The sequence below is a fragment of the Narcine bancroftii genome, chromosome 3 (genome assembly GCF_036971445.1).
Source record: "Narcine bancroftii isolate sNarBan1 chromosome 3, sNarBan1.hap1, whole genome shotgun sequence".
NCBI lineage: Eukaryota > Metazoa > Chordata > Chondrichthyes > Torpediniformes > Narcinidae > Narcine > Narcine bancroftii.
Window position 1 is genome coordinate 162762446 of NC_091471.1, and position 15094 is coordinate 162777539.

Here is a 15094-nt window from a genome sequence, read left to right on the forward strand (position 1 = left end):
AAAGCTCTTACAGTGAACTTCAATAGAATCTGCAGACAGCAATGAACTTAGCTTTAATGCACAAAACACTTTGTTGGTCTCTACTATGTATATTACCAGCACTGACAGGCTTGAATTATAGGGAGATGCTGGGTATTTTCTCTCTGAAGAGTAGGTGGCTGAGGGGAGGTTTATAAATCATGAGTGGCATTGGTAAGTGAAATAAGCATTGTCGTTTTTCAAGGGTAATAGAGCTTAAAACCAGAGGGCATAGATTGAAGGTGAAAGGGGAAATATGTTAAAGGAAACTGAGGTGTACTTCTTTCACACAGAGGGTGTTGGGTATATGGAATAAGCTTGCAGAGAAGTGCTGAAGGTAAATTGTAACGTTTAAAAGAGATTTAGACAGATACATGGGTGGGAACTATTCAGAGGCTTATGAGCGAATGCACGGAAATGGGCCGTGCTAAGGTAAGGACCATTTGGGCTGAATGCCTATTTCTGTGCTATAAAATTTTATGACTCTATATTAAGAAAGTTTAGTTGAACATCCTCAAACAAGGTGGGTCAATGCAGTGTGACTCCAAGGCAGGAGTAATGGAGTGGAATGAAAGACGATCTACATTGAACTTCAGATATGTTAGATTACTGATATTGAATTGTAATTTTATTATTTTATTCTTATTTTTTATTTATTTTTTAATGTAATCCTATATGTTATTCATGTTATAAAATCTTAAATAAAGTTAAAAAAAAGAACTTCACACATGTTGGGTCAGCGAGCTCATTACCTCCAAAATGAGGAGCGCAGCTCGGGAGAGCTGAAATGTCCTTGCAAGATGGTGAGCAAGATCAAAGGTGGAGAAAATTTATAAAGTTCTTGCAGTTACAGCTAAAATGCTGTTCAGACACTCATTGGTCACCTCATATTAACTTCACTAACACACTACTACCTTCTTTGGAACCCTGATTCAACAAACTTAATCCAAAGTTTGCTGTCTGAATCCTAAGTGACACCAAGTCCTCTTATTTGCGGTTGCCTATCTATGTTTCAAACTTCCCCCATATCAATGATCTTCCTACAGTTCTGGCTGCTCATATATGGTTGGGTGTTGCACAGTTGGTGTAGTGGTTAGCGCAGTGCCTTCACAGTGCCAATTATAGACAATAGACAATAGGAGCTGGAGTAGGCCCTTCGGCCTGTCGAGTGGGAAAAGAGTTTGAATCCTGAGCTGTGTGTAAGGATTTTGTACATTCTCCCTGTGTCTGTGTAGGTTTTCCTGGGGCTCTGGTATCTGCCCACCATTGGTTAATTGAGTGTAAATTAGGTGGCACGAACTCCTGGGCCTAAATGTCCTGTTACCCTGCTGTATGTCTCAATTTAAATTTAAAAAAATACCACATTTCCATGGATGAGCAATGAAAGAGGTGAAATTTATAAGTTGCTGGTATATGGGAGTATGGAAAGGATAGGTTGAATGTCATCTTTGAATGCAGTTCTGTCACTCTATCCTTCCAACATGGGTGTTAATGTCTTCAGCTCCTCAGGCTGAAGCTCCAGAATTCTCCCCCAAATCTCTCCATTTTCCTTGTTCCTTTCTTCTTTAACATTTGACCATCTAATCAGGTGACTCAGGACTGCTCACAGAAATTCAAAGATCATGCATGGCTTTCAGAGTGTCAGGCCCGTTCTGATCCATACATTTGTGGAATCATCAATTAATACATTCTATGTACAATGCATCAATGCCACTTATGTGACCTCTTTGGACAGGTGTTTGTATGGTTGTTACACAGGAGCCAGCTTCTCAATATCCAGTGGCAGTCATACTTGTACAGCCGTTCGTCTCCACAAATGCCTGCACAAGCTTTCCCCCACTCCTCAGTACACATTCTTGCAGTCTGGAAAGTGCCAGTTGGCAGCATTCCCTAACGGACTGTGTTGAGACCAACAAATATTGGGCAGACCAAAGTGTGGATTTAACCATTTGATGATCTTCCAGCAACACTTGATGTGCATCTCAGTATGTGTCTCTAGGAACATTGTACTTCTCTCCAATGGAAATATATCTCTCCTTGAATAAGAAGGCCAAAACTGTCTGCAATGCTCCAGTTATGGTCTCACTCAGATCCTACAGAGTTGCGGCAAGACACCCCCTTTTTATATTCCAACTACTTGGCAATAAGTGCTACTATCCGATTTACTTTCCTAATTATTTTTTGTATGTTTGTTAACTTTTTGCTTTTCATTTACAAGAACTCCTTCTACACCCACCTTCTGTGCTCACTAACTTTATTTCACAAAAATATTCTGCTTTTTGATTGTTGTACGATATACCTTGGGGAAATTCAACGTCAGGAATTTAAACACAAAAGCCTGCCCACTGACTCAAAGCATGAATGGTAAATCAGAAAAAATGAGCAGGGTCAAAAGAAACTTTGAAAGAGGATTTAAACAATGAGAGTCACCTTTGGAGGGGTAAATTTCTCATACTCTTGTACTATTATCATCAAGGCACAGTTTTGTTGAAGCTCGCCCTGTTTACAATGTTCTGGAGATTGCAACTGAAGAAATGTTCACTGTCCTGATGTTCCACAGTTCATTTAAGATCACTCCTGACATGACTGCTTCCTTTTTGAGATATTCCATTGAAAAATATGTTTATCTCCAACAATTTATTGCAGATTAAATGTGTAATTTTTTGTCTTGTGAAAAATTCAAAGCAGGCACTGCTGGAAATGTTGGATCAAAAAAAGACACAGTGGGTAGGGGCTGCAGATGGGATGTTGTTGCCAAGGAACATGGTTGTTAATATGTCACTGGGGGGCAACGGTGTCACAATGCTGGGAATCAATAGCTTTTGGTGCTTCATTTGTATTTCAAGCCGAGACCAGAGTTCAGATTCTTCATTCAACCTCTTCATTGTGGGCTCACGTACTTAAACCTTATACTTGCCACGCACAAATTCTGATTCTCAGAGTGCTTTCCCATTGGAGCTGTGTGCAATACAGATGCATGTCTATCAACAGGAATATTCCCCATGGCGGAGAAGAAACTGCTACATCTGCAGTGAGAGGCCAGTAGATTCATCCAAGTAACATTTACCAAGTAGTGTAATGGTTGTCAAATTCACGAGGAAGCTTTCTGTACACCAGTTGAATAGTGCTGGTTTGGAGAGAAGCTGCTGTGGAAAATATGATCTTGTTTTATTTTATTTTCTAGCCTTGAGACTCATTAGCTCGAGTCCTTGGTAATTGAGCCAGAATATTGTCCTTCTCGGCTGACCACGGTGGACATTTGTGGCTAAAGATGGTGGATTTCATCCTAAAGGAGACTTGAAAGCGATTCCCTATCACTACTGATTCATGTGACCAGAACCTCAGGAATGTAGCTACCATTGCATAGGGATACATTCCGTTGCCTTTGTCTTTGTTTCATCATTGGGTTGGGAATTATTTCCTGGCTCTCCTCTCTGTACCACCATTGGGAAGGAATAGTTTCCTGGCTCTTGTGTCTGTCCCACTATTGGGTAGGGAATTGTTCCCCAGACCTCGGCTCTGTTTCACCATTATTTCACTAAATATGGATTTTTGAAGAAAGCACCAAGGATTCATTGACTTGGGCCTTACCAATAGGGTTCAATACCCTTTGCCTGGGGACTCTGATTCATCTTGCAGAGGTATAATGGAGCTCAATTGAGTCACAGGAGTGGGCAGGTCCTAGCACTACTTCCCATCCTTCTTGGGATTCTTCTCTGTCCCAAACATAGATGGGCTCTTCATCATGACCTCATTCCAGGCTCAATTCACCAAATTTCTGGGTCAATGAATCAATGAAAGGACATCTCATGTGGACATTATATGACCCCCTCTGGCAATGCAGATTCCAATTAATTCCTTTAAAAAAGTTAATTCCTTTAACTTTTCTCCAGGATTGACCTTGTCTGGATATTTGTATGCAGGAAGTTCAAAGCTATCTCAAATCCACATTTGGAAATGTGGTAAAATTATGGATGCAATTGCTCTCATATTTAGGTTTGAAAATGTACTGTCCCTCCAAGGATTTACATTTGTAGACAATTGGTTGGCATCATCCAAGCAGCAGAAAACGAGAATGCATCAAGTGCAAGGGGAAAGTACAGGACATAGTTATGTTATTAGACCATTAGCTCAGAATTCAAATTGGGGCTCCAGTCTCTATTCACCTGGCCTGCTGGTCATGAGCCAAAGGCTTCCCCCAAGTTGAGCAGGATTTCTTGCCTCAAATCCAAAAAAGTAAATGCAAAACATCGCAGAATCCTGTGTAAATATCATGTAGCATAAACTGAGTTCTCTCAAACTTTTGAGCTACTTTGAAAAGATGATGCTGGATACTGGCTGTACTTATCAAATTCGTCACACTTTTCTCGAGATTGATTTAGGACACTCTTCAGGACACTTTTAAAATTAATCTGGTTTGTTTGGAGCATATTAAAATGTTTTGGTTAGATATTTTTGTTACCAACTCTTTCCCATTATCACCGGCAGATAATTCTGTGCTGTTTTCAAAAGTTAAAGAAATATATTTGATGGTGTTGCTCATTTTATTGCAACAAACCCATTTTAAGTTGAATTGTGAAAGCTGCACCAAATATGTTCCTGACAATTGCTGAATTCCTAACTTGGGAAAGTTTAACTTGGGAAATGTGCTACAGGGGATTGCAGGTCCCAAGCAAAAATCAGGAATGACGTGCTGATCAATCAATAAAAACAAAAACCAGATTACCTGATCAAAAATACTTAGAACTTTATTTTGTAAAATTTATGCGTTTATGTGCGGCAAGTTTACCACAACCCTATTGGAGCACCAACCACTGAGGTTTAAATCTGCTGCTGTCTGTAAGGTGTTTGTAGGTTCTTCCTGTGCCTTAGTGGGTTTCCTCCAGGTGCTTCAGTTTCCTCCCACATTCCAAAGGCGTATGGGGTTAGTAGGTTGATTGGTCACATGGGTGTATTTGAGCAGTGTAGTATCATGGGCCTGTAACCCATGAACTGCAATTGTACTGGTTCAGGGCAAACATCACAATGCTGAAATCTTTGAGAAAATGACCATTTTAACTTTGATTGTGGACTCACCTTCAAGCAGACACTCTGTTGAACAAAATAAATTAACAGAACCATTTGGAACAGTAGAAATACAAGAGATAATAAAAAAATTACCAAATAATAAAACACCAGGAGAGGATGGACTCCCAATAGAATTCTACAAAACATTTAAAGATCTAATAATACCGCCCCTCCTGGATGTAATCAACCAGATTGATGAGACACAAAACTTACCAGACTCATGTAAAACAGCAATAATTACAGTGATACTAAAACAAGGGAAAGATCCACTCTCACCAGCGTCATATAGACCAATATCTCTGCTAAACACAGATTATAAGATAATAGCTAAACTATTAGCGAACAGATTAGCAGAACAGGTACCGAAAATGGTAAATTTAGACCAAACTGGATTTATCAAAAAAAGACGCACAACAGACAATATTTGTAAATTTATTAACTTAATTCATGCAGTAGAAGGAAATAGAGCACCGGCAGTAGCAGTTGCTTTAGACGCAGAGAAGGCCTTCGACAGAGTAGAATGGAATTACTTGTTCAAAGTATTGCAAAAATTCAGTTTACCGGAGAAGTATATTAATTGGATTAAAGCATTATATGAGGGACCGTTAGCGAAAGTGACAGTAAATGGACATGTATCAAAGCAATTTAACTTAAGCAGGTCAACGCGGCAGGGATGCCCACTATCACCATTATTGTTTGCGCTAGCTATAGAACCACTAGCAGAATCGATAAGAATAGATAATAATATAAAAGGAATAAAAATAAAAGACAGGGAGTATAAAATCAGTCTATTTGCGGATGATGTGATAGTGTACTTAACAGAACCAGAACTATCAATAAAAGAACTATATAAGAAATTGAAGGAATATGGAGAAGTGTCGGGATACAAGATAAACGTAAATAAAAGTGAAGCAATGCCTATGAATAACGCGGATTTCTCAAAATTTAAGGAGGAATCCCCATTCAGATGGCAAATGCAGGCAATAAGATACCTAGGTGTGCAAATAAACAAAAATCTAGGCCAATTATATAAACTCAATTACAATCCACTAATGAAAAAATTACAGGACGATTTAGAGCATTGGAAAGAGCTACCACTAACACTGATAGGAAGGATAAACTGTATTAAAATGAACATTTTTCCAAGGATACTATACTTATTTCAGGCATTGCCAATACAACTGACAGAAAAATTCTTCAAAGAGTTAAAGAAAATAATAAGGAGATTTTTATGGAGAGGGGGGAAACCGAGGATAGCACTAGATAAATTAACAGAATGGTATAAACAAGGAGGCCTACAATTGCCAAACTTCAAAAATTATTATAGAGCCGCACAATTAAGGTACCTATCAGATTTTTATCATACAAGGGAAAAACCAGACTGGACGAGACTAGAATTAGATAAAATAGGGGAAAAGATACCTGAACACATATTATATAAATGGGACGAAAAATTGGTACAACATAGAACTTCTCCAGTATTACACCATCTCCTCAATATATGGAAGAAGATTCATGTAGAAAGAAATAAAATAAATTATCAAATACCAAAACTAATATTGACGCAAAATAAGCTACTCCCTTTTACAATAGACAACCTTTCCTTTAGAAAATGGGAAAAAAAAGGGATTAAAAGAATAGAAAATTGTTTTTCAGGAAGTAGATTCTTATCCTTTGAACAAATGAGAGATAAGTACAAAATAACTGGAGATACAGCGCTGGCATATTACCAACTGAGATCCTACTTGAAAGATAAATTAGGAAGCAATTTGAGTTTACCAGAGGGAAGTAACCTTGAATATGTGATTACAGATACAATGTTAATCAAAAGATTTATAACAAATATGTATATCAAACTGCAAGAAAAGGAGAATGAGGAAACAAATGGTAAAACTAAACAAAAATGGGAACAAGATTTAAATATAAAGATAAAAAAGGAAACATGGGAGAAATTATGTTCTGGAACGATGAGAAATACAATAAATACGAGGCTGCGTATGATACAATATAATTGGTTACACAGACTATACATTACACCGCAAAAGTTAAATAAATGGGACCCAACAGTATCTGATAGATGTTTTCGATGTAAAAAAGAAAGGGGAACAACAATTCATGCAATCTGGACATGTGAGAGAGTAGAAAAATTTTGGGATGATCTCAATCAGATATTAAATAAAATAACAGAAAACAATATACCAAAGAATCCAGAGATCTTTCTCCTAAGTAACATAAAAAATAAAGAATTTGGAATTGACTTGGAAGATGCACAAAAAAGATTTGTCAAGATAGCCCTAGCCGTAGCAAAAAAATGTATTATGTCAACCTGGAAATTGGAAGATAATTTGAAAATACAACAATGGTATATAGAAATGAATAAATGTATTCCATTAGAAAAAATAACATATAGTTTAAGAAATAATATGGAAATATTCGAACAAGTATGGGAGCCTTACATTAAATACAATAGCGAAAACCTACCGGGAACAAACATTACCTAAGTTGATGGAAGGAGAAGAAAAGAAAAGAATGGACTCAGTAGAATTTCTGGTGTATTTTTGATGAATGACAACATTGTCTGACTGAATTAATGCAACCTAGATTGTATACCTAAAATGGATGAGAGGGGGGGGGTGGGGGGGTGGCTTGGGAGGAGGGAGGGGGGAGGGAGAAAAAGTCACTGTAAATGTGTGGAAAAGAAAAAGTGTATATCATGACTATTGTGATTTATGGTGTGAAAAATAAAAAAATTAAAAAATAAAAAAAAAGCAGACACTCTGTTAGATTTTTCCCCTTGAGCAAAAGTTTGTAAAGTAACAGATGGTCCTGGATGGAATGCAAAAGTGTGAATGATCCTTCAACACTCCTACTTCCCCTTTTGGAGTGTATCCTAGCTGATGCAATACTTCTGTGCAGACTGGTCTAAAACCACTGGAGGAACTCTAACTGTTGTTCCACACCATCTGTTAATGCTTCATTAGAAGAATAAAAATCCTCAAAGTCAGGAAGTTTTAACACATTTGTGTCCTGAACATGACATTTTACAAGTTTGGACCATCATGTAACAAAACATATCTGTGCTTTTAATGAAAAATAAAGCCCAGAAAATCCTGGGGGTGCTCAACAGGCCAGGCAGCATCTGAAAAACAAATTTAATATTTCATCACAACTTTGGGGGGCGGAAAAGTGACAATAATTTCCAAATTTTTGTAGTTTTATTTCAGGTTTCTGGATCTGCATTTTTAAAAAATGTAATGGTATGGATTGTATATGCTTATTGGGTCGGGCTAGCCCACCCCCTGATGACACTCTAACCTGGACTCGTCCCCTGGGACCCAGGCCATAAAGGTCGGGCCACCCTTCCCTTCCCTGCACTTCCCTAGTTTGGATCTGGGCCAGCTCAAGACTTTTGTGCAATAAAGCCTATCTTTCCCCTCAAGTCTTTGTCATTGCCATTATTGGGGCAACTGATAGTGCCCAACAACTTTTCCATATCTGTTGCTTGATGAACAATCTGTTTTTAGGGGTGTCTATTAGATACTCTCTCATTCTTCCAAATTCCAGTGAATAGTCCCATTCTCTCATCACGTTAGTCCTGCTATCCTGCTATTAGACCCAATAAATTTTAATTACGCACCCTTCTTGCCAAGATCATCCTTTCTCAGGCTGCAAAACTAGGTAGCGAGAAGGGGCTCCGCAAAGGCTCTGCGTAACTACAGCAAGTTGTCATTGTTCCTGCATCCATATCCTCAACCCAGAGGGTCTTCACCAGAGGGTCATAAACGTTAGGCACACTCAATTGGTATTGTCACTAAGTGTTTTCAAGACAGAGATGGATTGGTTTTAGATGTGAAAAGAATCAGTGGGTTTCTGGTGAGTGCAGGGAAGTGATACTGAGATAGAAAGACAGCCGATTTCACATTGAATGACAGAGGAAACACAGGGGCTGGCTTTGTTTTAATTTCTGATGTTCTTAATATCCAAAAGAGATCATGTACTAAATGTTGCATGAAGTGCAACAATCATGATTTTACCAAATGTGGTGGGCAAGTCTCACGCAGCATGGTCTAACAATATTTAAATAATCTTTTTGCATTTGGAGATTAGCATAGTATCAGAGAGTTTTGTAGCAGAGAAATAGGCCATTTGGAGTATCTGTTCCATGCTTACCAAGCTGGCTACATTTCCCTGCATTCAGCCCAAATGTATCCATGTACCTGTCTAAATCTGCCTTGAATGTAACAATTGTCCCCATCTCTACCATTCCTACCATCACTAAAGGTGACACCATTAGCGTAGCGGTTAGTGCGATGCTGTTATAGCACCGGAAAAAGGAGTTTAAATCCAGCACTGCATTTAAAACGTTTGTTCTTTCCCCTCATGTCTGTGTGGATTTCCTCTGGGTGATCTGGTTTCCTCTTATCCTTAAGAAAAAAAATGTATTGGGTGACATGGGCTCATGGGCCAAAAGGGCCTGTTATCATGCTGTATATTTAAATTTAAATTTCATTTCCATGTACCCACCACCTTCCACGCAAAGAAGGTGTCCCTCAGGTTCCATTTTAAATTCTTTCCCCTCTCACATTAAATCTATGCTGTCTGGCACAATGCTATTGGAATGCCAGTGACCTGGCTTCAAATCTGACACTTTCTGTAAGAAGTTTTAATGTTCTCCCCATGACCTGCATGGGTTTTACCCTGGTGCTCCAGTTTCCTCCCACCCTCCAAAATGTACAGGGTTGGTAGGTTAATTGGGTATAATTAGGCATCAAAAGGCCTTTTATTGTGCTGTATCTTTACAATTAAAAAAATATATATGATAAGATTGCAAAAATGATATTCTATTGATTTGTATCATTCAAGGTTAAACAGAATGCAGGATTGCTACACCTATCGCTAGTCAGCTTGTGATTGTAGGGCAAGAGGTGAAATGAGGAAGGAAACTGGCTAAGATATACTTGCATTGCTGTCATAACTGGTTATAAGGCCTTTCTAGCTTGCTCAACTATTTAATGACATGATGAATGCTTTGACGTTTAGCCTCCACTCCACTTTACTGCCTGCTCCGCACAATCTATTACTCCAAAAAAATCCAACTCCGTGGAGTCCACCAGATTTAAAGAAATAGTTCAGATATCAACAATCAGTAGGCAATCTTCACGAGAAAGAGTGTTTGGAAAATCTCTAAAGGAATGCCTGAAGTATTGAGAGATGTCCAGCCAATGCCTTATGTAGAAACTTAACAAAGGGTCCTGGCCAAAAGGTGACTAATCATTTCTCTCCGCAGATGCTGCCTGACGGATTGAGTCCCTCCAGCTTCTGATTATCCACTCAAGGTTCCAGCTGGCGCAGTTCTTGTGCTTTTCCATCTTACCAGGACAATTGCTTTGAGAGCACATTGAAAATGAATGTGAATGGAGATGATATACAAATTTCATGAGGAGAATAAAGACAAATGTTACAAGTTAGGGCTACTCATTTCAGCAATTCAGAAAAATGAGAAGGGATACGATAGAGGTAGGAGAGTTGTTTCCACTGGTCAGTGAGTCTAGAACTAGAGGATGTAGCCTCAAGATTTAGGGCAGAGATGAGAGGAATGGCTTTTATCAGAGAGTAGTGATACTCTGCCCAGGGAAGCAATAGAGGCAAACTGATTACATATATATAAAACATAGTTACAAAGACTTTTGCATAGTTAGGTAATTAAGGTTATGGGGAATGGGTAGATAAGTAGGGTTAAGTCCAAGGCCAGATTAGCCATGAATGGCAGAGCATGCTCGATGGCCAGATAGCCAACTCCTCCTCTTATTTCTCATCATTTAATTTTAATTTAATTTACTTTAGAGATACAGGAGAGTAACAGGCCCTTCTGGCCCATGCTGCCAAAATACACCTGTCTGACCAATTAACCTCCAGTAGATTGTTCTTTGCTTAGGAAGGATGTGTCAGTTTAAGCTGGATGCATACGCTTACTTCACTGGTTCCAGGAGTGAAGGAATGTAGCCAGATGATTAGGCTGGGGAAGCTGGAGCTGTTGTGGCAGCAGAGAAGCTTGAGAACAAATTTGAACTCGTCCTATTTTGTTGCATTTGACCCATAACCCTTCACACTTTCCTATCCATGTACTGGTCCAAATGTCTTTTAAATTTAATAAATTTGAACATTCATATCCTAAATTGAGGCTTCTGGGTTGCTAGCTTTGAAATCTAATCAATGAGCTACTTATCAATCTTCAATTATATAATGTAAGAAGCAATGGAAACAAAAAGGCAGCCATGGGGTACACAGATGTCTCCTTTTTTAAATGATAGCAACTTGATTAAATGGTGTTCCCGTCGGCATGATAAATTATATGCTCTCATTCTTCCAGGAGAAGAATCTGTGACATATTAAATGTTTCAAATATTGCTGGCATAACTTGTCTTTCTAATCGATATCTAACAATGCTCAAGGGACATTGATATAAATTGTAGATGTAACGGGCATTTCAGATGAATATTTCAGGAAATAGACCAGCAAAATGTATTTTGTGTTGATGTCATTATTATCTTCTAACCATCTGACCGGATCTTTCTTGGATCGTTTTCCATTTTCAAGAGGTTTGGAAAGGCCATAATTTAATATAAAGATGCAGCAGGGCCACCAGCCCTTCCAGCTCTTGAACCCACACCACCCAATTACACCTGTGAAACCAATCAACCAAACAACCACGCTTGTCTGGAAAGTGGGTGGACACCTGGAAGAAACCCGTGCAGACATGGATAAATCCAAACACTTTACGGGTACGGGAGCTGTAAAGGTGTTGTGCTAACTATCACATCTGCTATGGACAAGGTTCTGAGTTCCTCGGCTACCAAATTTATGCTGGGGTCAAATGAGAAGGTGCTTCTCATGGACAGCTTTCTTTGGACTCCACCCAAATTCCTGTTTTCATATCAATTTGTGATGTCCTCCAATAAGAGAATTTCTTTTTCTCAAAGTTACCTGTGGAACAAACTCATGGATTCAGAGACCTCCCATTAAACTATACAAAGATCCAGGTGGTACGCACTGATATGTATAGACCTAATATTCTAAATATTAATGACTTCATTTTATATGGTGTCACCAACATGTAGAGCTGTACTTTGCAATGGAGTTAACAAAGAAATGTAAAGGTATTATGGCAGATGGCCGAAAAGGAAAGGTTTGAAGGAGGATCCTAAAGGATGTTAGAGAAGTAATGAGGTTGAGGAAATTTCAGGCTTTGATATTTGAAAACTCAGCCACCAGGGTTCGTTGAGACTTCTACCACCATCTTCCTCCAACCCTACCAGCCTGGCCTCTTATAACTTCTGCCTATCTTCCACTTAAGTGCATTCTTAAGAATTGCATCATTTGATTCATCTGATTGATGATACCATCATGAATGATTTGACCTGTGGGTTAATTGGCAACTCCTAATTGCTACAGTCATGCAAGTTAGTCATGTTAACCATGCTGTCCAAGTTGTCTACCTCGGCCTATCCCATTTTCCTGCATTCAGACCACATCCCTCTAATTCTTGCCTTTCTCTGTACCTGCCTAATTGCCTTTAAAATTGTCCCCACCTCCACCACATTCACCTCCTCTGTTACAAAAATGTTTTTTGGGTCCTTTTTAAATCCTTTCTCTCTCACCTCAAACCTCAGTTTTAGATTACCTTACCCTGGGAAAAAAAATATGACTATCTATGCTCTTCATAATTTAAATTTTTTTTATCAGGTCCTGTCCTCAGCCTTTAAATCTCCAGGGAGAAAGCTGCCAGCTTTACTGAAAAATTCAAACCCGCCTGTCCCATTAACTCTGTGACTCTTGAATGATAGAGTTTGAGGATGAGAGTGTAGGGAGAAATTAAAAAAGATATTCATAGGATTAGAGTAATTCTTGGTGCAAGGTGTCCTCTTCCTTTGAAACAAACAAACAAAACAACCAACAGTATAGTCTGGGGAAATCTCACAGTATTACACCTTACATATATCAAGTCACATGAAGACATTAAAAGAAATAGTTTTGGTTGGAGGATTATGTGAGGAATTTTTCAAATTGTAAATAGTTAACAGGTCTCAGGGAAGAGGTCAGGAACCATTCAGAAACTTGTGGTCAAAGAAGTCAGGTACAGCACACAAAAGTGCTGGAGAAATTCAGCAGGTCATGCAGCATCCATGGAGGCACAAGGCAGTCATTGTTTCCTCAGGTCTGTTGAAAGTCAGGCAAACACTCTCAACTTCCCAAGTCTTGGCTTTGCATGAAACAGGCTATATGGAAACAAACCATTACAGCACAACATTTTTTCTGAGATACACAACAAGAGAAAATATGTGTACATGGAGGTGAGGGGGTTGGAGGTTTATTGGCGGTGAGCGGGAGGTTTGACCTATTGGAGTTGTTCTAGTGAACCGGTGCGGACTTGAAAGGCCGACATGGCCTGTTTCCGCACCTTAAATGGTTATATGGTTATATGTGAGTTTCAGCTCTATGATTCAATTTGCTCTCAGATTTATAAGATTTATAACAAGGTGTAGTGATATGATTGTATGTGCTGGCTGGCCCTTCCTCTGGGCATCCTTCTACCTTGGCTCCTCCCTTAGCCTACCCATGTGACCCCAGGCTATAAAGGTCGCGATCCCTTTCCTTCCCGCTCATTCCTCGCCTTGGACCCGAGCCAGCAGTCTCTAGTACAATAAAGCCTATCGTTCCCCTCAGTCTTTGTCCAAGTCATTATTGGGGCTACTGATAGTGCCCAACAATTTATTGTAATAGATTTTGGAGGTCTCTGGTAATGGAGAATTTGCTGCACCCAGAACGGCTAGAAGTTGACCCCCAAGTCCCAGGTGTTTCAGTGCTCTTCGAGCATTGGATGAACTGCTTCAACAATCCTCAATGCTGCTGCTGAGGTAGTCGACTCCGACGAGAAGTTAAAAATCCTTCAGGCACGAGTCAGCCAGAGGGTCTTCCTGGCCATCCAAGGCAGTGCGACCTACAATGAAGCGATAGCTGAGCTATGGGTGCTGTACAAGCCTAAAGTGAATGTGGTATACTCCCGTTACCTGCTGGCGTCCAGAAAACAACAGCCTGGTGGTGAGTCCACTGAAGAGTTCGTCTGGTCTCTGGTCACACTGGGAAAAGACTGCTTGGGGGAACCCATGGTCACTATATCCCTAACCCAGTGCATGGAAGAACTGATTCGAGATGCCTGCGTGTCGGGTCTGAGGTCAGATTATATCCGGCAACGACTCCTCAAGGAGGACCTGCTCCCACTCAAAAGGGCTATCGACTTAATCAGAAACTTAGATTCGGTCTAGCGCCACGTGGTGTCAATCGCGGCAGAAGTGGGCCATCTTTGTATGTTCCACCATGATGGCCTTTGGCCTGGGATGCTGTATCGGGCGCTACCGACCCAACCATGGCTGCAATCACGCCGACGGCATCGTCGAGATGCAACTTCTATGGGTAGTCCAAGCATATGTGACGTCTCTGCCCCGCGAGAGGGGCTATGTGTTCGGGCTGCGGGAAGAGGGGCCATTATCAGAAAGTCTGCAGGTCCTGACCACAGCCCGGGAGTAGCGCGGTGTGCATTCCTGAGGAGCTTCCGGCACTGACCACGTGCACGATAAGGGGAGCATCATCTTGTCGGCCATCACTCCCAACCTCAGCACCTCGGCCCAGCACCCCGATGACATCACTTCCGATCGCCACGATTCCACTTCCCCCTTCTTCGTCATCGATCACTGCGTGGTCAACGTGGAGGTCGCCATCTTGGGAAGGCCTCCCCGCCGATTACGATGATGAAGGGATGCCTATCCTGGCATCGGTCACCCTGAATCAAGCCAGCGCTCACCCGATCTCAAATTCCATGATGCGGATTGAGGTGAATGGGCATAAAACAAACTGTCTTTTCGATAGCGGCAGCACAGAAAGCTTCGTGCACCCTGACGTGGTCCAGAGACTCTGCCTCCTGGTCTGACCCATGATCGGGACGGTTTCAATG

General features: G+C 40.3%; 1 protein-coding gene and 1 long non-coding RNA gene across 2 annotated transcripts in view; one reads left to right on the top strand and one right to left on the bottom strand.

The window, feature by feature from the left end:
* Positions 1-15094, bottom strand: part of grid2 (glutamate receptor, ionotropic, delta 2) — a 411443-nt gene that overhangs the window by 101835 nt on the left and 294514 nt on the right. The gene's annotated exons all lie outside the window — the stretch shown is intronic.
* On the top strand, positions 2865-10549 carry LOC138756277 (uncharacterized). Its single transcript, XR_011352941.1, has 2 exons — positions 2865-3056; positions 10373-10549. It is a non-coding gene; the product is annotated as an uncharacterized lncRNA (long non-coding RNA).